Genomic DNA, 23,197 nt, shown 5'->3' on the forward strand with positions numbered 1-23,197 from the left:
GAGAGAGCGCGCGCGAGTGAGCATGCAGGCAGAGGGGCAGAGGGGGAGGGAGAACCTCCTGCAAACTGCTGAGTGAGGAGCCCAATGTGGGCCTCGATGCCATGACCCTGAGATCATGACCGGAGCCAAACCCAAGAGTCAGACACTTAACCGGCAGAGCCCCGCCGGGTGTCCCTGACACCCCAAGTTCTTTTTTTTTTTTTTTAAGATTTTATTTATTCATGAGAGACCCAGAGAGAGGCAGAGACACAGGCAGAGGGAGGAGCAGGCTCCATGCTGGGAGCCCGATGTAGGACTCGATCTGGGTCTCCAGGATCACACCCTGGGCTGAAGGCGGCGCTAAACTGCTGCGCCACTGGGGCTGACCCCCCTCCCCAAGTTATTTCTTGCCATCAAGCAGGTCTGAAGCAATCGCACCCATCAACGTTTTCAACAGCAGAAGGAATCACCAGGGTGGTGGTGGTTTCCTGGCCAGGAGCCGCTTGTCGGGAGGTTCCAGGCTTTCCCTGATGCACAGTGGTATGTACCTGTCGAGTATGACCCCCCACAGCCCACGCCGAGCCCCCGAGCTTGACTCCACGCCAGCAGCTGGAGCGTCGTGAGGCCTCCGTGCCATCGCCTGGAACCTGAGGACGGGGGATACCTGTCCCCAGCAGGGACTGGGGGTGGGAGGAGCGAGCAGAGTTTGTGAAGTGGCTCAGGGCCTGCCACATAGCATCCACTCAATAAACGTTTCTTAAAAAGAAACACACAAAAAAACAAAATAAAATAAAATAAAAATAAACGTTTCTTGTTGACTCCGTTTCCAGAGCTGCTGCCCCGAGTGATAACAGTAGCCTGCGTTTCTCCTCCCCTTGCTCGCCTTTTTGCGGGAAAGGGCTGAAAGCTGTTAACAGGGATGAGAAGCTGAGGACAGAGAAGAAGCAACATTGGATGATGGCGATTGTCTTTACCAAACAGACCAAATAGTGACTGCAGTTTGGGGAGAAAAGCACAAAGGTAAATACTGGCCAGCCCTAGAGCCCTCGCACTAGTTTAGAGCTCTGGGATTGGGTACCCCAAGCCCGGGTCTCACCCCAGGGTCACCAGAGCTGGCAAGCAGCCCATGACACACCCCCGTCCCTTTTCCTCTTGGGGTGAGTGTCCTGGTGTAGACAACGAGAGGAGGAAGCCAGCACTCGGTGCCCCAGTGTGTGTAAACTTAGCCTTCAGAATCCCCAGGCCAGCCCCTTGGGCTCTCCGGCGCCTCAGCTTCTTCTCTTGGAGTGTCTGCTCTGATGTCCCTGCCCGAGGACTGGCTCCTACCCCGGAGGGGACAAGAGCGCTAGGAATAGATGGAGACGATGCCTCTCCACGGCTGTTCCTTGCAGGGCAGACACTGTCCATCGCACCCCCGCGCCCCCTGTGCCTTGGGGTTCGGAGCCGTGTGAAGTAGAGGTAGGTGACGCACAGGGTCCTTACCGGGCCCAGCACAAGAGGCAGACCTCGGACCTCCTGGAGCCAGCAAGGCCCTCACCTGGTGGCGGGATGACGAGGACTCTGGGCACATGTGTGTTTTGGTGCAACAGTCGGCTTCTCCTGCCTCGAGCCAGCTTGACAGGAGAACTCGTTCCAGACTTCTTTCAATGATGAATAAACCTTATTTTGCAAACAACCACTCGCCGCCTTCCATCCTCAGATAACACGAGTGCACAACTCCGTCATTTATCAAAGTGGAGACTACACCTACACAAGATCTACTTTTGGGCTAGGAGAGGGTGGTGATGGCACAGCTCATGAAAGCTCCCTTGCCAAGTTAATTTAAATTGGGTTGAGTCGCAATGCTAGCACGCGGGCTGAAAACACTGGGACTGACCTCAGAGCTGGGCTTGGCGGAAAACCGCACTCTGCAGCTGAAAGCCAGCAGTGGGTCGGCCTGGGGGCTGCCGTTCAAGCATGTTTTTCGAGGACCTGACAAAGGACATTTAGCAGCTCCTTGAGACCCGCAGGAGTGTCAGCGAGTTCTCGGGGCACCTGGCACTGTCCTCTCACTTGGCAGCAGAGAGACTTGATGAAGGATGAAGAAACCACTCATCCCTCAGAGTGGAGAGATGCAAAGGATGGATGTGCTGGGCTGAGAGGTTAGCGATCACCCTCACGGCTCTTGGCCACCTGCATGGAGGGAAGTCTGAGGCCTTGCAAAATTGCCTCAGGCCCCGCTGCCTAGAATCTGAAAGAAATTGGAACGATGTAAAGAAATGAGACTGTGGAAGTATCCAAATTAATGATTGTTGAGGGATCCCTGGGTGGCTCAGGGGTTTAGTGCCTGCCTTCAGCCCAGGGCGTGATCCTGGAGACCCGGGATTGAGTCCCACATCAGTGCCCATTTCTTGAGCACCCATTCCAGGGTGTTCCCATTTACTGCAGGCTAGTCAGGCACTGAGCGTTCCGAGTCTGACTCGGTACCAGTACCGAGCTTCCGAAACCTGCTAAACCTGGCGATGGCTGTGTCCCTTCGGTTGTCTTTCTCAGATCTCCATGCTTCAGGAGCCCTGTCCTCAGTGGTGTCACTCTGCCAGGAAACAGGCCCAAAGGGGATTTGCAAGAGTCCTTCTTGCTGACATTTTAAGTTTCCTCTTTCTAGAAATGCGCTAGAGGGACCATTCACAGGCAACAGGAAAATGATGCGGTAATGGCACTACTTGCAGCTCCCAGACCCTGGGGAGGAAGCGTGTGGTCGGAACTGGTGCTGAAGCTCAGACTGCCTGCCCGGTTAGTCAGCAGGGGTGCAGGAGGCCAGGGGCGGCTGGGGACACCCCCTGCCATGTGTGGAGGCCCTGTGTCTGCTCCTCCGACTGCCACGCTGGAATTTGGAACGAGCGCCGATGACTCTCTATCCAGCACAGTGCTTGGCACACGAGAGACATTTAATAAATCTTCGTCAAGTAGATGAACGGATGTGATAACCAAAGTTGAGAGCCGAGATGGAAACGGACAGGGAGAGGAGGAAGATGTCCTGAAGAAAGAAAGAACCAGTTAGCGACCCACATGGGGAACGAAGGAGAAGGCCCCAGATGAAATGATGATGACGGTGTTTGATTTATTCGCTGTAGACTGATGGAGGAAATGCACTGACAACGTCTACTTGGACTTGCGCGGGAACCTGCAGTCAGGGCCTGAACCGAAAGGTATCCAGCTAGAGACGGCGGCCTGGAGATAGGGGTCAGGGCCACGGTGGAGCAGGGCGAGATGAGCCAGGGGAGTTACGGTTGAAGGGGTTTGGCAGTAAATCCAAACCATCAGAGAGGTATGGCAGTGGCAGAGGCGGAGGTGGAGGTAAAGGTAGAGGTGGCGGCGGCGGTGGCGGTGGAGGTGGAGGAGGTGGAGGAGGCGGTGGAAGTGGAGGTGGAGGTGGAGGTGGTGGTGGAGGTGGTGGTGGAGGCGGAGGTGCCAGTGGAGGTGGTGGTGGTGGTGGAGGTGGAGGAGGCGGCAGTGGAAATGGAGGTGGCGGAGGTGGTGGCGGTGGTAGAGGTGGTGGTGTCAGTGGAGGTAGAGGTGGAGGTGGTGGCAGTGGAAGTGTAGGTGGCTGGTTAGACCGGATGCGGGGATTCTGCGGGCAGCAGCGCGGACAGGGAGCGCAGGTGGTGCAGCCCCCTCGGCTGGGAAAGCGTGCCCCTGGGTCTGTGGGAGGGCATCGTGGGGCCCAGGCAGGGCCCAGGCCAAACGATGGCCCTCCCTTCCGCCTCTCCCTTCCTCCCCCTCTTCCTCCCCCTCCTCCCCTTCCTCTCCCCTCTAGCTCCTCGCAGCTTTCTCCTCCAGTGTCTGTGTCCAACCTCCGCTCTTCCCCTGCCTCGGTTTCTCTCCCTGCCCCCTTCACCCCCCTGCAGGTCCTGCGCCCCCCAAAGCTCACATCAGTCCCTGTGCTTGTCACCTGCCTGGACAAGCTGCCCCCACAAGCTCCGGGGGCTGCAACCTACTGGGACATGCTTCCCTTTTGCATCGGTTCCCACCGCGGCAAAGCGTAAAAAACGGGTAAGAGAAAATTAATTAAGTAATTGATTAAAATAAGTCATTTGTGGGACAAGTAAGCGGTTAGGCCCCTCGTAGAAGTTGGCATCTGCTCTCCGACTCTGGGCTTCCGGCTCGCAGCGGCCGAGGGAGCCGAGGCCCGCTACTTGCTCTCTAAGTCGCACTGTCAGCTCTGTCCCAGTGCGAAAGGGGCTCATTCCCGTGGCCTCCCAAGCAGTGGGCGCGGGTGCCCGCTGAGGGGGTGCTCAGCACACGGGAGCCATGCCTGTGGGTGTGAGCATCCCCCAAGGTGGGCCAGCAGGATGGGCGCCCACTAGGCCTTGAGCCCCGAGATGCACTGGCCCTGTTCACCCCCCCAACCCGCCGCTGAGCTCCGCCGGGCACCCCTTCTTGCTGCTTCGCCACAGCCCTGCCTGGCCTTCCAGCCTTGCCCCCCTGCGTCCTTGACCCCTGTGCCACCCTTCTTCACTCCCCAGAGAAGCTGATGACAAAAGAGGCCTCATGCATTTTATTTTACAAATTATGGTTGTTTTTTCCTTTTTTTTAAATCATAAAATTCCATTTTCCAGCATGTACAAACTCATCTATTTAATACGAGGAGACACATCGTATATACCCTCCTGCAAATTGCCCCTTTCACTTAATACACAGCGGGCATCTTCCCGTCCTCCTAACAGCTTCACAGGACTTGTGAGATGGATGTGCCATAATTTTACTCAAAAGCTCCACTACTAACATACATTTAGGGCATTCCTGGCTTTGGCTTTTGTTTTCTTCTGCTTTATTTTGTAAACAGCGCTGCCCTGAGCGTCCTGCCCTTGGATCCCTGTGCGACCACACCTGGTTAGGGGGCTCCCGCCTTGAGGGAGCAGTGGGCGTCTTCATGAGCATCAGGCGGTAGCAGTCATGGTGTGTCCAGGCCCGACGGCCAGCGCAGTTCAGCTCCTACTTCAGGAACTAGTGTGTATACAGTGTGCAAATCTGTGAAAATTCACGAGGAGCATGAATTTGTTTCAAATACACCTGCAGTGACCTTTCTCTGCCTTTAAAGATATTTTTTCAGTAACTGAACAAGTTTATTTCTACCTATTGAAGGTCAGATTTCTACTTGTGCAAGTTTTCTTCAGGGTTTTTTTGTTGTTTTTGTTTTGTTTTTAAGATTTTATTTATTTATTCATGAGAGACACAGAGAGAGAGAAAGGCAGAGACTCAGGCAGAGGGAGAAGCAGGCTCCATGCAGGGAGCTTGACATGGGACTCGATCCCAGGCCCCCAGGATCACACCCTGGGCTGAAGGTGGTGCTAAACCGCTGAGCCACCCAGGCTGCCCTTTCCTTCAGAGTTTAAATGTGCTCCACGCCTTCCTATTTCTGGTTGCCTGTTTCTGTTTTTGCTTCAGAATCTTGCTATAGAATCAACTACCGCGTGAAGGAATCAGCCTCTCCCTATTTCAACCTACTCAACTATGAACGCTTAGCTCCTTAAAAAGATTATACCTAGATATTGATAAAAATTTTGACATCAGAGCACCATGTCTGTGGCTAACAGATCGACCAGGACAGAGGACTTAGGAGGAAAAACAAAAACGGTACCTATGCCACGTCTACCTCCTCCTTTCTAGTCTCTTTTCATCTAGACCATGACTTTCTTCTTAGAGCTTTTTGTTTTCCTGAAGTTGGTTGGGTTTTTCTTTTTTAAGGTTTTTTGGAAACCTCTAAGTCATCTCTACACCCAACGTGGGGCTCAGACTCTCAACCCCAAGATCAAGAGTCACGCACTCTACCGACTAAGCCAGCCAGGTGCCCCTCCTGGAGTTTAAATATATCTTTTTTCTTCCCCTCTGTATCTTTATCTAGCCATACTTTTCTTTATACATTTATCTAGACATACGTGTATTTGCCGACTGTCCATACACTCAAGTTTTCAATAATGCTAGCTATTCCATAGAGCTCCTCTTTTCCCTCTGGAAACTTCGGTCATCTTGCTTTACACTGGATTACATGTCTGTCATTCTGGGAGTTCTCTTACTACTTTTTTTTGTTTGTTTGTTTCCCCTTCATTTTTGAGGATTACATCCTCAACTAACTTCCTAAGAAAGGATATATAGGAAGTAAGTGTTCTCCCTCTGAATGCCTGAAAATATCTTCTTTTTCCCTCATATTTCATTAATAATTTAACTGGGGATAGAATTCCTGGTTGAAATAATCTTCTTCAGAAATACTGAGGCATTGGGCCATTTTGTTTTAGCACCCAGTATTGCTGGGGAAGCTGCACCTCCTTCCTTGGGGGTGAAGTGTTGCGAGGCAGGGTATGTAATGGTTAAGGATGCAGGCTCTACCCGTAGACTGCTCCAGTTTCCAACCTGGCTCTGTTGCTATTTGCTGGCTCCATGACTCCAGTTTCCTTGTCTGTGAAGTAGGAATGGTGATAACACCTACGCAGAGGGCTAATGATTCAGTGATTTAATAGAGTAGTGCTTCTATGAATTCCTGGTACATAGTGTATACTTCCTGAGACTAATATTAATATTTTTCTTTACTGGAGCTCTTTTTTCTTCAGGTTCTGATGTCCTACTAAGTGTGAACCGTGCTAGGACACCTCGTCAAATCTGTTATATAACATTGAGATCCCCGAAGGGTCCCAGTCTGGGGCTTTCTACACTTCCTGGGCTCAACACTCAGTATGGCATTCAGTCTAAAGACATCCCTTCATCTCAGGGAAATTATTTGTTATATTTCTTTCAAAATTTCCTCTCTTGCATTTTCTCTGTTCTCTCTCTTTTAAGCTACTATCGATCAGAGGTTGGTTCCTGGATTGATTCTTTAAGTGTCTAATCTTTTCTTTCAATTTTTCATTTTGCCTTATAATAAAATGTGTTCTGAAAAATGGCCCCATTTTAATTCTCCAATCCTTCAATTAAGAAGATTTTAGGGCAGCCCTGGTGGTGCAGTGGTTTAGTGCTGCTTGCAGCCCGGGTTTTGATCCTGGGGACCCTGGATCGAGTCCCACGTCGGGCTCCCTGCGTGGAGCCTGCTTCTCCCTCTGCCTGTGCCTCTGCCCCTCTCTCTCTCTCTCTCTCTCTCTCTCTCTCTCTGTGTCTCTATGAATCAATAAAATCTTTAAAAGAAAAAAAAAAGAAGATTTAAAAAAAAATTTTTTTAAATAAGCTTTAGGCCCAACACGGGGCTTGAATTCATGACCCCAAGTCAAGAGTCTCATGCTCTACAATTGAGCCAGCCAGGCACCCCCAATTAAGAAGGTTTTTGTATTAAAATTATCCCATCTCCAAAAGCTCTGTTCTTTTATTTTTTTTTATTTCATGACATCCTTTATAAAAGCTCCTTTTGTGGATTTCTCTTCACTGAGGATACTAATTAGAGGGTATTGTTTGTCGATGTTCTTTTCTGTCCCCTGAATTATTTCTGTTTTCTGTTTCTTGTGAACTGTCTCTCTCTTTTGTGCTGAAGGCTTTCTTGATGATTCTTGCCTAGTCATATTTTTAAAGTGAGGGAATTGGTTATTTGATTAGGAGCTCTGTGTGTGGGCAGGACTTGTCAACTAACAGCCTTTGCTTTGTGGTGAGCAGGTGGGAGCTGGCCATGGTTTTGGGGATCCTGAAATGCCAGCATGTGAGGGACCTCAATTTGGGACATCACATATTCTCACTGCCCTGATTTTCCTCCAGAGTTTATTCAGTTTTTTAGAGAGAAAAATCCTATGTAATGTCATGTTATGTTTTAGGTAGATCAATCGACCAATCAATCAGTCACCTCACAACTACCCAGCAAGGTGAATATAATTACCTCTATATTCCAGAGGAATGAACTGAACCATAGAGACTAAATAAAGTGCTGTGAGTCACACAGCCAATGAGAAGTGACAGGAGAATTTAAACTCAGGTCTCTCAGGACGTCTGGGTGGCTCAGCAGTTGGGCATCTGCCTTTGGCTTGGGTCATGATCCTGGGGTCCTGGGATGGGGTCCCCGCAGGGAAGCATCTATGTCTCTATGTCTCTGCCTCACTCTTTGTGCCTCTCATGAATAAATAATATCTTTAAAAATAATAATAATAATAATAATAATAATTAATAATAGTCATTACAAAGGGCATTGCACACAGGTATGTTTCTGAAGCCAAGGACCCTCTGTTGGCACTGTTGCAACATCCATTTCATGTGAGGGTCAGTGACATAGCTACTTGATGCCTGGCCACAGCCTCTACTGTTGACAGAAATGCAGGCTCTCTGCTGAGCGAGAGTCATTCTCTTAATTTTTTAGTGGCATCCAGGGTCTCTATGAGTCGAAACTGTAGTTTCTCAGCCTTGTCCAATTCAGAGGTTGCTTAAAACCTCTCTGCCTTGGAGCCCTCATCTGTGAAGAGAGAATATAAGAATCATTCCAGGCACCATTCAGGAATGGCTAGTGTCAGGTCATACCAAAAAAAGTCTTGGGGTTGTTAATTATGAAGCAAAAATGATCCAGAAACTCCCCGAGTGACCCGAATTGAATTTTATTAGTATAACTTGTCATTTGCTAGAGAGTCTGAATGCAGAAAGAAATGAGAACATTCCCAACCAGAAAGTGGACAACCTCTCCCCAACACGTCAGTTTTTATAGTTGTGAGATGTCATACGTATATTATTAAGGACAGGACTCACACATCCCCAACACACGCCTCTTCAGGAGTTGTTTTCTGACCGGAAGAGGGAGGCCTTTGCACTCATAGGAAAAGAAAACTTCTGGTACACATGTAAAAAGTGGTTCAAGTATTCATTTTCAATAACATTAAACAAGGTAAAACATACATTTGAAAAGATATTTAAGTGGACATTCTTTTTTCTCTTTAAGTTTTTTTGGAGAGAGAGCATGAGACAGTGGGGTAGGGAAGGGCAGAGGTGGAGGGAGAAGCAGGGAGCCCAACCTGGTATTCAGTCCAAGGGCCCCGAGATCATGACCTGAGCCAAAGGCAGATGTTTAACCAACTGAGCCCCCCAGGGACCCCTTAAATGTGCATCCTGAAAACAAGCCAAGCAGTAGACAGCCTCCAAGGGCCTCTTGGATGGTCCCTACCTTCTGGAATTCACACCCTTGGGTGGTCCCCCTCCCATGTTGAATATGGCTGACCTGTGTAAGCATTAGATGTCGAGGGAATGATGGTGTGTGACTTCCAAAGCTAGATCCTAGAAGATATTGTGGTTTCTACCTTGCTGTCTGTTGGATCTCTCACTGTGGGCAAAACCAGCTGCCTCACTGGGACACTCAAGCAGTCCTATGATGACCCACGGGGTGAGGAATTAAGGCTCCCTACCAACAGTCATGTGAAGGAGCTTCTTGGAAGTGGATCCTCCAGCCCAGCCAGACTCAGATGATGGCAGACCCAGTTAACATTTTGACAACTTGATGAGAGAGGCCCCAAGCTAAAACTACCTAGCTGAGTCACGCCCCAGCTCTTAAACCTATAGAAGCTGCCAGATAATAATAAGTGTTTATTGTTGTTTTAAAACACTACGTTTGAAAAAAAAATAAAATAAAACACTACGTTTGGGTGTTACACAGCAATAAATATTTGATACAGTGAGTCACAGTAAACAAGGCTAAGGAGATTCAGAGAGGTATTTGAAAATAAAAGGAATCCCAGTATTTATTCAGAACTTTTAACTTTTAGGGGCACCTGGGTGGCTCAGTGGTTTAGTGTCTGCTTGTGGCTCAGGCTGTGGGAACCCGGGGTCCTGGGATCGTGTCCCACATTAGGCTCCCCGCAGGGAGTCTGCTTCTCCCTCTGCCTGGGTCTCTGCCTCTCTCTCTCTCTCTCTCTCCTGAATAAAGAAAAAAAAACCCAAAATATAAAAACTTTTAACTTTTAGAACATGTTAAGAAGCTCTTTGGATTCTGCAGAGCTGCTCCCACTCACCTGTGGATGGACACCCCCCCTCGCATCCATACCTACCTGTTCATTAGGCTGTAACCACACTGCTGGGGAACCGCTGCAAGAACCTGGGAGGTGGACAAGTTGAGAGAGGGGAGACGGAGCCTCCCCCTCAGCAGCAAACCACAACAGAAAACAAGGCCCAAGACTTTAAAATCCAACAGTGGGCATGAGCCCAGTCACCTTCCAGTTCACACCGGTGGACCCAGGGTCCCCAGCCGTGCATCCCACACACCACCTTCCTGGGAGGAGACGCCCAAGCGCTGGAACAGCCCGGGAGCTGCCTGCGTCTCCCCGAGTCTTTAGAACGAACTAGGCCCCGGAGTTTTGTAGGAAGCGGGCGTGGGCGCCCCCTGCTGGCGTCCGAGGAATTACACCTCCCGAGCCCCGGGCCCTAGGGAGTACGTGGCCAGGTGGGGGGTTAACTTAGGGAAGCCGCACCCGGGCGGTGATTTCCAAAAAGAAAAATTCACCTAAGCACTTTTTCTTTTTTTAACCTATTGCAGATATTTTTCATTCTTTCCCCCACGTGTATCTATACCCTAGTGGCGCAACTAATGGGTTGCAGTTACTGGTTGTACACATTTTGGTGAAATCATAGCAGCCTCCCTGCGCAGTCTAATTCCCTTGGCAAGTCTTGGAGAAGTGCTTGAAAAGTTTGTTAAGTTTTTCTTGAGAGCCAGAATGACAACTACTGACTCAGCTGCCCTTATATACTTGATTTTGGTTGGTTCCAGGAGACCCCGGGGCAAGATTTCAGACATTCACTATCCGTTTGTTTTCCCTTCCCACCCTGCACCCCCACCATGTCAGCATTTTGTTTGCCTTTGCCTTTTTTTTTGGGGGGGGGCGGTTAGAAAAGGGCAGGAATAGGGGAGGCTAAATAATCGCAAAAAGATACAAAAGGGTGACAGCACATGTGTAGAGAGCTTTAGAGACCTCGAATCCCAAGGTGATGCACAGGAACCTTGCACGGCAGGTGTCAACGCCCTCGGGAAGAGGAAGTTCACAGGAGCTCAGAGTAACCACCTTGGCCGTCTCAGAGTGTCCGCAGCATAAAATAGAATTAGACTGAGCTTAATGCACCAACAGCATCATTTCCCTTCATCCCCAAGGGAATGTTTGGCATCTTTCTGCAAAGACCTATCTAGAAGCAACACTTCTCTCCCTCTGTCCCTCTGTCCCTCTGTCCCCCCTCCCTCCCTCCCTCTCCCCCATGCGCCCCCCCCAACACCCCCCCCCCGCCCCCGTCATGGTGCATTTCCACCGGCGCTTGGTGCTGCTGAGCCCGAGCGAGTCTGGGCTCCTCCCGCGGGGCTCCCGTCCCGGCCGGAGGGAAGCGGAGCGCAGCCCTTGGTCTCCCCGGGGTCTCCCGGCCGCGGTCCCCTCCAGGGGGAGCGGGGCACCCCGCGGAGTCCCAGCCCCCCCGCCCCCCCGCGGCCCCTCCCCCGCGGTCGCGCCCTGCGGCGTCGCCTTGGCTTTCCTGCTCCCGCTCCCTGCGCGCGCCGCCGGGAACCCGCTTGGCGGAGGAGCCGCGGCTGGGGGGCTGGGGGGGCCTGGGGGGCCTGGGGGGCCTGGGGGGCTGGCGGCGCGGAGCGAGCTGCGCTCCCCACCCCCGGCCCTCCTGCCGCCCCGCGGCCCCGGCCCGGCCCCCGGCCCTGTCCCCCATCCCTGTCCCCGTCCCTGTCGCCATCCCTGTCCTGACCTGTCCCCATCCCTGTCCTGCCCCAGTCCCCGTCCCTGTCCCCCGTCCCCTGCCCCAGTCCCCGTCCCTGTCGCCATCCCTGTCCTGACCTGTCCCCATCCCTGTCCTGCCCCAGTCCCCGTCCCTGTCGCCCGTCCCTGTCTCGTCCCTGTCCCTGTCCCCGTCCTGTCCCCGGCGGCCCCGCCCCCGCACTCGGGGGAAGCCGGGTCCTGCCCAACCCCAGCTCCCGGAGGCCTGCGCTCTGTGCTGCCGGCACAGGTGGCCGGGGCGGGGGTCCCAGGGCGGGGAGTGGCCGCGACAGAGGCGGGGGGGGGGGTGGGGGCCAGGACGGACAGGGACAGGGATCTGGCCATCGCCCGGCCCACGGAACTCCAACCCGGTCTCCAGGGCCGTGGGTGTGGTTCTGAACTGTGGTCTTTGATTTTTCCTAGGATGATGTGCAAGGGGGTCCACAAGTCGCCCCCCAAAGTCTGTGTCCTTTGAATGTTTCCAGAAGATTTGGCGCTGCACCAAAAGCAGACAGGTAAACACCTGTAACCATCACCCTGTGACGGTCCCTTCCCCCACCAACGTCTTGAAATGCGTCCCTCCTGGGGCAAGCATCGTGGGCAAGCCAGCCGCCTGGCCTTTTACTCTCTTCACAAAGTCAGAGGACACCTCGCGGGGAGGGGGGACATCTGCTTTACAGAAATGTGAATTTTAGGCCCCTTCCTGGCATTCCTTCTTTCCAGATGAAATTTTGCTTAATGGCAACACTCTTGTTAGATTTTAAGCCCCCAGTCTCTTCTGATGCGAGTTCCTATTTTGTAATTTATTCAGCAAATATGTATGAAGTGCCTACTGGAGAGTATTCTGGACACCAAAACTGAAAAGAAGAAGAAAAAAAAATACACGTCCCTGGGTTCGTGGAACTTTCACTCTGATGGGTGCACCGGGAGATTAGACAGCAGCAGGTAAGTGTGGTCAGCAGGTGACCCCACGTGGAGCGGGGTTGCTCCGTTGGGTGGTTGGTTAGGAAAGGCCTTCCTTTCTGGCAGGATGGCTGAGGCCTTAGGAGAGGAGGGGGAGCCACGCGGAACTCCCGGGGACAAGCAAGCAGAGGGAGGTGCTGGAGATGAAATCATGGGGGATGGGGCCGCATCCCGGGGAGCCTCCTCCGGGGAGGTGGGAAGCTGTGGAGGGGTCACAGAGGAGTGACCCGGCAGAGGGGTCCCTGAGGTTGTCAAGGCTCAGGGGAGAGCAGACTAGGCCCGGGGCAGAGGCGTCAGCCAGCGGGTGGGTAGTGACAGGTGGAAGGTGCCAGTGGCTTGCCTGCCCCCTACCTCCACCCCTGTGTTCACTGTGAAGATGGTGACAAGTGGTCATTGTCTGGGTGTACAGGAAAGATCCAGGTTTTGTAGGGCCTAAAGCTGATATCACTGGGGAGGCCCTATTGAAGGCAACAAACATAAAATTATGACTCCAAAGTTAGGTATGAAAATTAATATTATAAGGAGTTCTTGCCCCGGGGTCCATGAACACCCCTTCCCACCTCCTATGGATAAAATCCAGGAGGTAGGGGCACCTGGGTGGCTCAGTGGTTGAGCCTCTGCCTTCAGCTCAGGTCATGATCCTGGGGTCCTGGGATCCAGTCCCACATCAGACTCCCCACAGGGAGCCTGCTTCTCCCTCTGTATCTTTCATGAATTAAAAAAAAAGGGGGTGGGCACGCCTGGGTGGCTCGGTGGTTGAGCCTCTGCCTTCGGCCCAGGGCGTGATCCTGAAGACCCGGGATCGATTCCCACATCGGGCTCCCCGCATGGACGCTGCTTCTCCCTCTGCATGTGTCTCTGCCTCTCTCTGTGTGTCTCTCATGAATAAATAAATAAAATCTTAAAAAAAAAAGGCCACACTAGCACTAAGTAAGACTTTCTCTCCAACCCAAGCAGAAGGACCCAAGGAGAATTCAATGGCAAAAGAAATAATAATAATTAAAAAATAAAAATCCAGGAGGTAGGCACTTGGGTAGGAAAAAAAAGTACATTTTCATTAACCTCTAGCTGAAAATTAGTAATTTTTTCAATCCTAAATGCAGGCAACACAGCACAGTAGTAAGACCAATACCTATGACTTTGTCACTAACAAGTTACTTAGGACAACATAGTTGTACAAATAGCTCAGAGTATCCTTCACACTCATCATTTCTTTAATATTTTAGTAGTTATTAGACCTGTCAGTGAATCTTCTCATTTAATGCACTAAGAAGCAAATATGACTTTATTATAAGTTTGTTTAATACTGTGATAACTGTATCAGTGGTGTCCTTTGTAATCATATGTACTTTATTTTACACATTTAAAAATATTATTTTGAGAAGAGGTTCATAGGCTTCACCAGGCTACCACAGAGGGCCATAGGAAAGGAAAGGACTAAAAACCCATGGTTTAGAATGAAAAAATAAATTTAAAATATTCCTATTTATTTATTTATTAAATATATATATAAAAACCCACATAGTCAATCCACCAAAAACGTCTATTTTGAGTTGAGTTGGAGAAGACCCCAGAATTCTCCATCCCAATCTAACATGATGTGCTGAGCGTTGGCGAACTGCGGTTGCATCATGGCTGTTCGGGGTGTGTCTGGGGGTGCGGGGCTGTGTGCTGGAGGCGGGGATGGGGGGCACTCGGGAGAGTCATGTCGGTCTGGAGCTTTCAAGATGGGTGGGTTTGGCCAAGTAGAGGATGGAAGAGGAGGCGGTAGGAGACAAACAGAAGGGGATGGATGCAGGACAGCGGGGGGCTGGGGGGCTGGCTAAGGTTCAGGGAGGGAGAACCCAGAGCAGGTGGGGCGCAGGCTGCTGAAAGGCTGGGTTGAGGAAGGTGAGCATTTCATGTCGGCTACTGGAAACCATCAGGCGCTAAAACGTTAATGGTTTATCTTTTATTAATGTGCTAATCTACTGGGAAGGCTTGTGGGGTTTTTTTAGGATTTTGTTTATTCATGAGAGACATATGGAGAGAGGCAGAGACACAGCAGAGGGAGAAGCAGGCTCCCTGCGAGGACCCTGATGCAGGACTCGAACCCAGGACCCCGGGGTCACGCCCTGGGCCGAAGGCCAACGCTCAACCACTGAGCCACCGGGCATCCCAAGGCTTGCATTTTAAAAAAGGCCTATTGGAGCCCCAAAAATGTGACCCAAAGGCAGACCTTTTTACTTTTTTAATTTTTGATTATGGAAATTTCAGTAATATAATGAACCTTTATGTTCCCATCATCCAGCCTCAGGAGTTACCAACTTATTGCCAGTCTGGTTTCATCTATATCACCATCCACTTCTCTCTTGCTCCATAATCTAAAAGATGGACTAAAAAAAAAAAAACAAAAGCAAAAGCAAAACCCATAATATCAACATCATAGATTTTTTTTTACAAGTTACTCCAATTGGGATCCAAAAAAGGTCCATAAATTGCAATGAGCTGATCTGTCTTTTTAGTCTCTTAATCTATAGTTTGACTTTCTTTTTTCTTTCAATTTATTTGTTTAAAAAAAAACAATTATTTGCTCTTTAGAGTTCCCCTTCTCCACCACCGCCACCACCACCACCAGTCAGGATTTTGCGACGGCATCACCGTACTGAGTCTAATACATCCTCTGTCCCTGGGGTGGCCGTACTTTGATACTAGCTTCAGGTTTGCTCTTTTTCACAAGATAGTCTCATAGCTGGCATCATGTCCTTTCATCAGGAGGCACTTAAATGCTGGTTGTCTCTATTTGTGAAATTACCAATTGTTGATTCTCAATTCCTAAATAGGAGTGGATATTTAATGATGGAATGTCAAAAAAAAAAATGATGGAATGTCAGATATGCAGGCACATCACTTGGAGGAGGGCTGTGTTGAGGGTACAGAGAACCAAGATATCTTGCCACCCTTTGAATTACACCACACATCACATAGGTGGACAAGTTCTTAGTCTGCTTTTCTTTTTTTTCCTGTTTACTTATTTATATTATTTTTATTTTTTAAGATATTTCTTTATTTATTAGAGAGAGAGAGAGAGCAGGAGCCAGGGGAGGGCAGAAGGAGAAGGAGAAGCAGGTGCCCCACTGAGCAGAGAGCCCGACGTGGGGCTCAATCCCAAGACCCTGAGATCATGACCTGAGCCGAAGGCAGATGCTTAACTGAGTCTGTTTTCTTTCTTTCTTTTTTAAATAAATATTTTAAATTTTAAAAAATTTTTTTAAAGATTTTATTTATTCATTCACGAGACACACAGAGAGAGAGAGAGGCAGAGACAGAAGCAGGCTCCATGCAGGGAGCCCAGCACGGGGCTCGATCCCCTGTCTCTAGGATCACACCCCAGGCCAAAGGTGGTGCTAAACCACTGAGCCACCAGGGCTGCCCCTGAGTCTGTTTTCAAATGAGGCTGTTGCAAAGGAGCTACTGTGGCCACCACTAGCTTCCTCCTCTCCGAGTGATTTACCTACCCCCTTTTCTCAAACACCAGATATGCTGGCCTTTCCATGCCCTACACATTGCATTCCTTAACATTCACCGGATACCTGCCCTATGCAAGGAACTCAACTAGGCCCTGTGAGGGTGGGGAGCCTCCACACTGGAGCCTGCCATTAGGGACACGTAGAGACAAGCTGTAAGACTGACAGAATGGTATGGCTCTGGGGCTTTCCAAGGGGGAGGAGTCACCTCTAACCACGAGGGAGAAGGAGGGCTTGTGGAGTCAGTGCTTGAACCCAGCTAAGGTACATGGAAAGATCTGGAAAGGGGTGCTGCAGGCCAAAGAATCAACCTGAAGGAAGGCACGGAGGCAGGAGATCTTAGGATGCGTCTGAGTAAAAGAAAGTAGTTCAGTTTGGCTCAAAGGTGGGTAGGAGGAATGGGAGGAGATTGAAACAGTGGAAAATGGGTTTGGCGTTCGACATTCACCTGTTTGCGGTACAGCCCCGGCCACTCCGCTCACTGGCTATTTATCCGAGAGAAGTGAAACGTGACGTCCACCCAGAGGCTAATACACAGATGTTCGCAGAGGCCTTCCCCACAGTAACCCCCAACTAGAAACACCAGGAGGAGCCAAGGGGAGCATCGTACTGCAATACAAAGGGAAAAATTACGGACACGTCCCCACCGTGGATGCATCTCAGAATCATCACAACACGTCAAAGGAGAGCGCAAAACTGATCTCTAGTGACGGAAGCGGTGTGCGAATTGGGCCCTAGACCCGGGCCCAACAGACTACGCGGGCCACAGGGAATCTCTTTGTACCGTGATTGTGGTGGTGGTTCCAGGGGTGTAGACATCTGCCCGCGTCCATCACATTGTACACCCGGAAACCATACCGTTGCTTGTGTATAAATGATCCCTCAATAAAATGTGCTGTTTTATTTTATTTTATTTTTTTTTATTCACAAGAGACACAGGGAGAGAGAGAGAGGCAGAGACACAGGCAGAGGGAGAAGCAGGCTGCATGCAGGGAGCCCAACCTGGGACTCTATCCTGGGCCCCCAGGATCACACCCTGGGCTGAAGGCGGCACTAGACCACTGAGCCACCTGGGCTGCCCCAAAATGTGCTGTTTTAAAAGTGCATTGGGGACACACTGTGGAGGTGTTTTGTTTTGTTTTGTTTTTGTACCATGGAGGTTTTTGAAAGGTCGTAAGACTGTGAAAAGAAGGGGTGAAACGCAGGGATCACAATGTGCGGAATTCAAAACTAGGTCAGATTCAGGCCAGTATTGCCTCGAGCAGAGCTACTCAACATGTGGTCCACAGCCTGGGGCAGAAATTGAGAGTTAATAAAGGATAAATTGAGGCCCATTTAAAAAAATTTTTAGAGTCTATTTGAGGAAGAAATGAGTTGAGTTGGGCATGGCCAAAGCAGAAGTGGTTGGGAGCATCCCGCCAACTTAGTTGGCTGTAGCTTCAGTGGTTGCGTGCTTCTGGGGAGCAGGGGCGGGGGTGGGGGGGTGCGGTGGTGGTGATTGGTTGTCTTTAGGTTTTGATTTCCTAGCCTTGAGGCATGGACAGGGGGTAGGTTTGTTTGGCTTTGCTTAGATGGGCTGCTAAGGTATTAGAGCCACCTCAGTCTACTGGCCTCATTGTTTAGTTAATTTAACAAGATTTAGACACTTTAAAAAAAAAGATTTTTATTTATTCATGAGAGACACACAGAGAGAGGCAAAGACACAGGCAGAGGGAGAAGCATGCTCCCTGCGGGGAGCCCAAGGCAGGACTGGATCCCAAAATCCTGGGGGAGGGAGGGGGGGCATGACCTGAGCTAGAGGCAGATGCTCAACCACGGAGCCCCCCAGGTGCCCAGGATTTAGAAACTTTTAAAGGCAATTTAACAGGATAATTTTGTTTATTGCATATAAAAATATAACCTAAAAATCTAGTAAGAGTTTAGAACTGTAATGTGTATATTTTGTTTTGTTTTTCTGTGATATTGTAGTTCATGATAAGAAATAGGTATTCTTTTAAAGGGGTGGGGGTGGCTCCTGGCTGGCTCAGTTGGAAGAGCATGTGACTCTTGATCTCTTGACTCTCGTTAGAGCCCCATGTTGGGTGTAGAGATTACTTCAATAAATAAAACTTTTTAAAAAATATTTTTTCTTTATCCTGGGTTCCCAGCACTTAGCACTCTAAACCTGTGTTATTTCCTAAACGATAGGAGCTATAAGGGCCTCCTTTATTCCCAGCTCCTGAAATAGCTCCAGAAGATAAAAGTGAAATGTGTGTTTTTTGTATTCCTAGTCCCTTTCAACCACACCTGATTTATGTTAATGGAGTGACTTCTGGAAAGTCCCACTGGGCAGGGGCTTGTTGCCAGGAGAACCAATCCTGTGATTAAAGGGTTGGAACTTTCAATCCCAGCCCCGCTGGGAGGTTGAGTCCAGTAACTGGTGGTCCAGGATTTGGCCAATGATGCTTATGTAACGAGCTTCTGGGTTTGGAGAGCTTCTGGGTTGGGAGCCCAGCTCCATGCTGAGGATGACCAGCTGGGAGAGGGCGTGGAGCTCTGGACCCCATCCCCCGACCTTGCCCTCTGCACCTCTGCCATCTGGCAGCGCCGAGTCCATCCTTCGGGGCCCACTGCTCATCTAGTGAGTCAATTGTTTTCCTGAGCCGCTCCAGCAAGTTACCCCGGCCTGAGGAGGGGGCCTGGGGATCTCCAATTTCTAGAAGCACAGGTAGTCTGGGCTTGAGATTGGCCTCTGAAGGGGGAAGAGGGGCAGGCCTGTAGGGTTGACCCCTTACCCTATGGAATCTGCTCGGTCTCCAGGTGGATGGTGTCCAAGTGGACTTCGATGGCAGGACACGCAGCTGGTATCACAGAATTGCTCGGCGATTGGGAAAAACCTACATGCATTGTGTGACTAGGAGTGTCAGAAGTGAAGAGCATATAAAGTGACACGTGGGAGTGTTTTTCCTTTAGATTTCCTAGTTCCCTTTGCTGGTCATCCATGTTTATCGTATTTTACGAGTCAGCATGCCACAGCAGATTGACATCTAAAGAAACTCATCCGTTTACTGCACTGGAGTCGGAACAATGCAAGGCAAGATTTTTCTCTGATGATTGGGGAAAAAGAGCAGGCGAGGGCACTAATTAAAAGTTGGCCATTAGGGCAGCCCAGGTGGCTCAGCGGTTTAGCACCCCCTTCAGTTCAGGGTGTGATCCTGGAGACCCGGGATTGAGTCCCACATCAGGCTCCCTGCATGGAGCCTGCTTCTCCCTCTGCTTCTCTCTTTGTGTGTCTCTCGTGAATAAATAAAATCTTTAAAAAAAAAAAAAAAACAAAACATGATCCCGGTGTCCTGGGATGGAGCCCACTCAGGCTCCCTTCTCGGTGGGGAGCCTGCTTCTCCTCTGCCTCTGCTCCTCCCCTCGCTCGTTCTCTCTCTCTCAAATAAAGAAGATCTAGAAAGAAAAGAAAGAAGAAAGAAAGAAAGAAAGAAAGAAAGAAAGAAAGAAAGAAAGAAAGAAAGAAAGAAAAAGAAAAGAAAAAGAACAAAAGAAAGAAACTTGTGGTTAGCCCAGGCATGGAAGGATGGAAGGAGTGTGAGCTGCCACAGTAAGCAGGATTGAAAGCAGCAATTTAATGACAGCACTATTGGTCTGAGACCTGCAGAGCGCTCCCAGAACCTGGTACTATATTCAGATTTAAGTCTAGGCTGCTATTAAATAAATGAAGAACAAAATAATGGGGGGGCAGGGAGAAATGGAAGCTTTCCTCTTCTTATGCTAACCTCTTATAACCTGGGAGCTTGTAGCTATCTCCACCTTTTTATTTATTTTTATTTTTAAAGATTTTATTTATTTATTCAGGAGAGACACACACAGAGAGAGGCAGAGACACAGGCAGAGGGAGAAGCAGGCTCCCTGCGGGGAGCCCATGCAGGACTCGATCCCAGGACCCCAGGGTCACGCCCTGAGCTGAAGGCAGACGCGCAACCACTGAGCCCCCCAGGTGGCCCTATTTTCACATTCTTAAAAGAAGTCATTCATCCCTAAAGGAAATGTTATAAAGAAATCTAAGAAAGAACAGGAAAGTCTAATGTTACAAGACGCTGCAGGGAAATGTCACTGCGTAATGAGTCCCATATGGGGCGGGTGACAGATTCGGGCTTCGAGCCTCACCATGCACCATGTTGTTATGCAACACACACCCTCCTCCTGGGCCTCACCGCCTTACCCAGCAACACGCAGCCTGCCGTGACGGAGCAGAACCCTTCGAGAAAGAAGAATACAGAGCAAAAAGGCCATCAGTAAAAACAAACCAAAAAAAAAAAAAAAAGCTCTTCTAAATGTACAGGGCAGGTTACCCGCCGGGGGGACGCATGGCTACACTTGGGGTCTCCAGTTTCATGGGGTCCAGCCTCACTACTCCGTGGGGCCAGCCCAGGAAACTCTCAAGATTGTGACCCACGTTCAATGAAACAAATTATATAGAAATGCATCTCGGTCCATAAAGCATGGCACACATATGAGAAAAATATTCGGGTTTTCCCTAAGCTGAGACGCTTCTGTGTGTATTTCTCCCCCAGCTCCCCCCGGTGTTTCTGCAGACCCTCGACACAGCCACATGCTACCACGGTGGCCTCTTCACACTCAAGTCATGAGATAGAAGCAGAGGGGAATTGAGCTGCAGCCCCGCCTTAGCCTCCGGACCCCTTGTCCACAAAGTTGGCCTCCTTGGTGGCAGCAATGTGCCGGGTGATGCCCAGATTGCGCTGAGGGCCTCTCCCTCGAGCAGCAGGCCCCGGACACCCAGCATCCAACTAACAGGAAATCCAGAAAGTAAGAACTGAGAAGATAGAAGGAAAACACATAAGTGTGTGTATGTGTCTGCACGCATTTCAAGAAAATTTCCAAGAAATGAAAAAGCTGTTTCCAAGTTGAAATGACTCACCACGTGTCTCACAGGAAAATTTTAAAGGCACAAGACCAAAGAAGAGCACTATGAAATATAAGAACCTCAGGAGCAAAGAACATTCTAAAATCTCCCGGAAAGGAAAAAATAAAAATGAAAAAAATCCATGTCACCATGCAAAGAATTGACAATTAGAATAGCAAACTTCTCTCTCTCTCTCTCTCTCTCTCTTTTTTTTTTTTTTTAGAATAGCAAACTTCTCAAAAGCAACAGTGGAAGCTGGAAGAGAATGGGTTTTGGGGGGCAATGTCTAAATTCCAAATCTAGAAGTCCATACTTGGCCAAATTATCAATCCTGTGTGAGAGGAGAATAAGATTTTTACAAGCAAAGTCTCAAAAAAAAAAAAATTACCCTCTCTGCTTTACCAGACAGAAAGGGAATTTGGGGCTTAGGTAAGCAGTAAAGGGAATTCCAGACTGAGCAGCAGAGAAGCTCCTCATGCCCGCAGGGCAGCAAGATTGCCAAGGCCTCCAGGAGGGAGCTCTTCCAGAAAATAGAAGGTTGGCCCCATGGGTTCCTGGAACACTTCTAAGTTTTGAAAAAAAAAAAAAAAAAGTTTACATTTTACAATGTTGTGATTTATAATAAGACGTATATATTTAGTCTTTGTCCCTGTTTCTGGCAAAGGTCCTAAAACCTTTGGGATTTCCTGTGACCAGGGAGAGTGGTAAAAGGTGTCTTTTGTTTTGAGGTGACTTGGAGGATGGAGGCTGGTTGCCAGTGGAGCTACCCATGTGATTAAAGGGTTGGGCCTTGGGGTCCCACACCAGCCCTTCCTGGTGGAGAAGGTGTCCAGTCACCAAGTGATGTACCCAAGCGTGCCTGGGCACTGAAGCCTCCAGAAACGTTCAGGACAGGGTTCAGAGAGCTTCTGGGTTGGGAGCCCAGCTCCATGCTGAGGATGACCAGCTGGGAGAGGGCGTGGAGCTCTGGACCCGTCCCCCGGCCTTGCCCTCTGCACCTCTGCCATCTGGCAGCGCCGAGTCCATCCTTCGTGGCCCACTGCTCATCTAGTGAGTCAATTGTTTTCCTGAGCCGCTCCAGCAAGTTACCCCGGCCTGAGGAGGGGGCCTGGGGATCTCCAATTTCTAGAAGCACAGGTAGCCTGGGCTTGAGATTGGCCTCTGAAGGGGGAAGAGGGGCAGGCCTGTAGGGCTGACCCCTTACCCTGTGGAATCTGCTCGGTCTCCAGGTGGATGGTGTCCGGGTGGACTTCGATGGTGGAACAACCAGATGCCTGGGGTGGCGGGGGTGGGGTGGGGGGGAGCCTTCCGCACAACGGACTTAGAGTTAGTGTAGGGGAGGAGTTAGGGACGAGTACCCAAAACACTCAGCTGTGCGGAATGAGTTAACTCCAGCAAAATGTAAAGCAGTCGGAACCGGTACCATATGGCTCAATTTGGAATTTGGAAGAACGTACCGACGTGCCATAATTATTAACTGAGATTGGGAGGGGACTATGGGAGGATGGGGAGGGAGGGAAGGGATGGGAGTTACCAGCAGCAAGAAAGCCCGATCTTCATCTCCCACAGAGAGAGGAGAGGATCTGAACTCTGAGACTGAAAAATCAAGAAATAACGGTTGGAGCAAATTATTTAGAAATAAGTATTAAGGGCAGCCCGAGTGGCGCAGCGGTTTAGAGCCGCCTTCGGCCCAGGGCCTGGTCCAGGGGTCCTGGGATGGGGTCCCGCGGGCCTCGAGCCTGCTTCTCCTTCTGCCTGCCTCTGCCTGTCTCTCTGGGTCTCTCATGAATAAATAAATACAATCTTAAAACAAAGAAAAAGAAAGAAGCAGAAGCATTAAGAAAAAAGAAAGAAAAGAAACAGCAAATATGCAGAATGTGTCGGGGAGGGAAGTAGCCTGGCCGAGCCCCCTAGGAGGTGGGGCAGGGGACTGAGGCTTCTGCCACGATCACGAGATCCTGCAGTTTAGGGTGTGAAATACGCCGACTTTTTAAAGAGCGGCGTGTCCGGGTCAGACTGGGGACGGTGCGCATCTCCCCTCCTCCCCGTGATCCTGCCCCTCCCCCCCGCCTCAGGTTAGAGCACCGAGCCCGGGAGCCGGCCTGAGGGGGGTGGGGATGAAAAGTCAGGAAGATCCGCGCCGCGTGATGCACGGGGAGGAGCTTAGGCGG

The 23,197-nt window shown here is 50.1% G+C and overlaps 1 long non-coding RNA gene across 4 annotated transcripts; it reads left to right on the forward strand.

Moving 5' to 3' along the window:
• Positions 1–341: 341 nt before the first annotated feature.
• On the forward strand, positions 342–17,022 carry LOC144288038 (uncharacterized). 4 transcript variants are annotated; one of them, XR_013355996.1, is made up of 7 exons: positions 342–519; positions 810–999; positions 2,624–3,167; positions 3,776–4,011; positions 12,069–12,160; positions 12,457–12,590; positions 16,578–17,022. It is a non-coding gene; the product is annotated as an uncharacterized LOC144288038 (long non-coding RNA). The 4 variants fall into 4 exon arrangements; XR_013355997.1 differs by having other exon boundaries at positions 347–519; positions 3,867–4,011; XR_013355998.1 differs by lacking the exons at positions 2,624–3,167; positions 3,776–4,011 and having other exon boundaries at positions 365–519.
• The last annotated feature ends 6,175 nt before the right edge of the window (positions 17,023–23,197 follow it).

Source organism: Canis aureus, chromosome 17 (genome assembly GCF_053574225.1).
Source record: "Canis aureus isolate CA01 chromosome 17, VMU_Caureus_v.1.0, whole genome shotgun sequence".
In the NCBI taxonomy this organism is placed as follows: domain Eukaryota; kingdom Metazoa; phylum Chordata; class Mammalia; order Carnivora; family Canidae; genus Canis; species Canis aureus.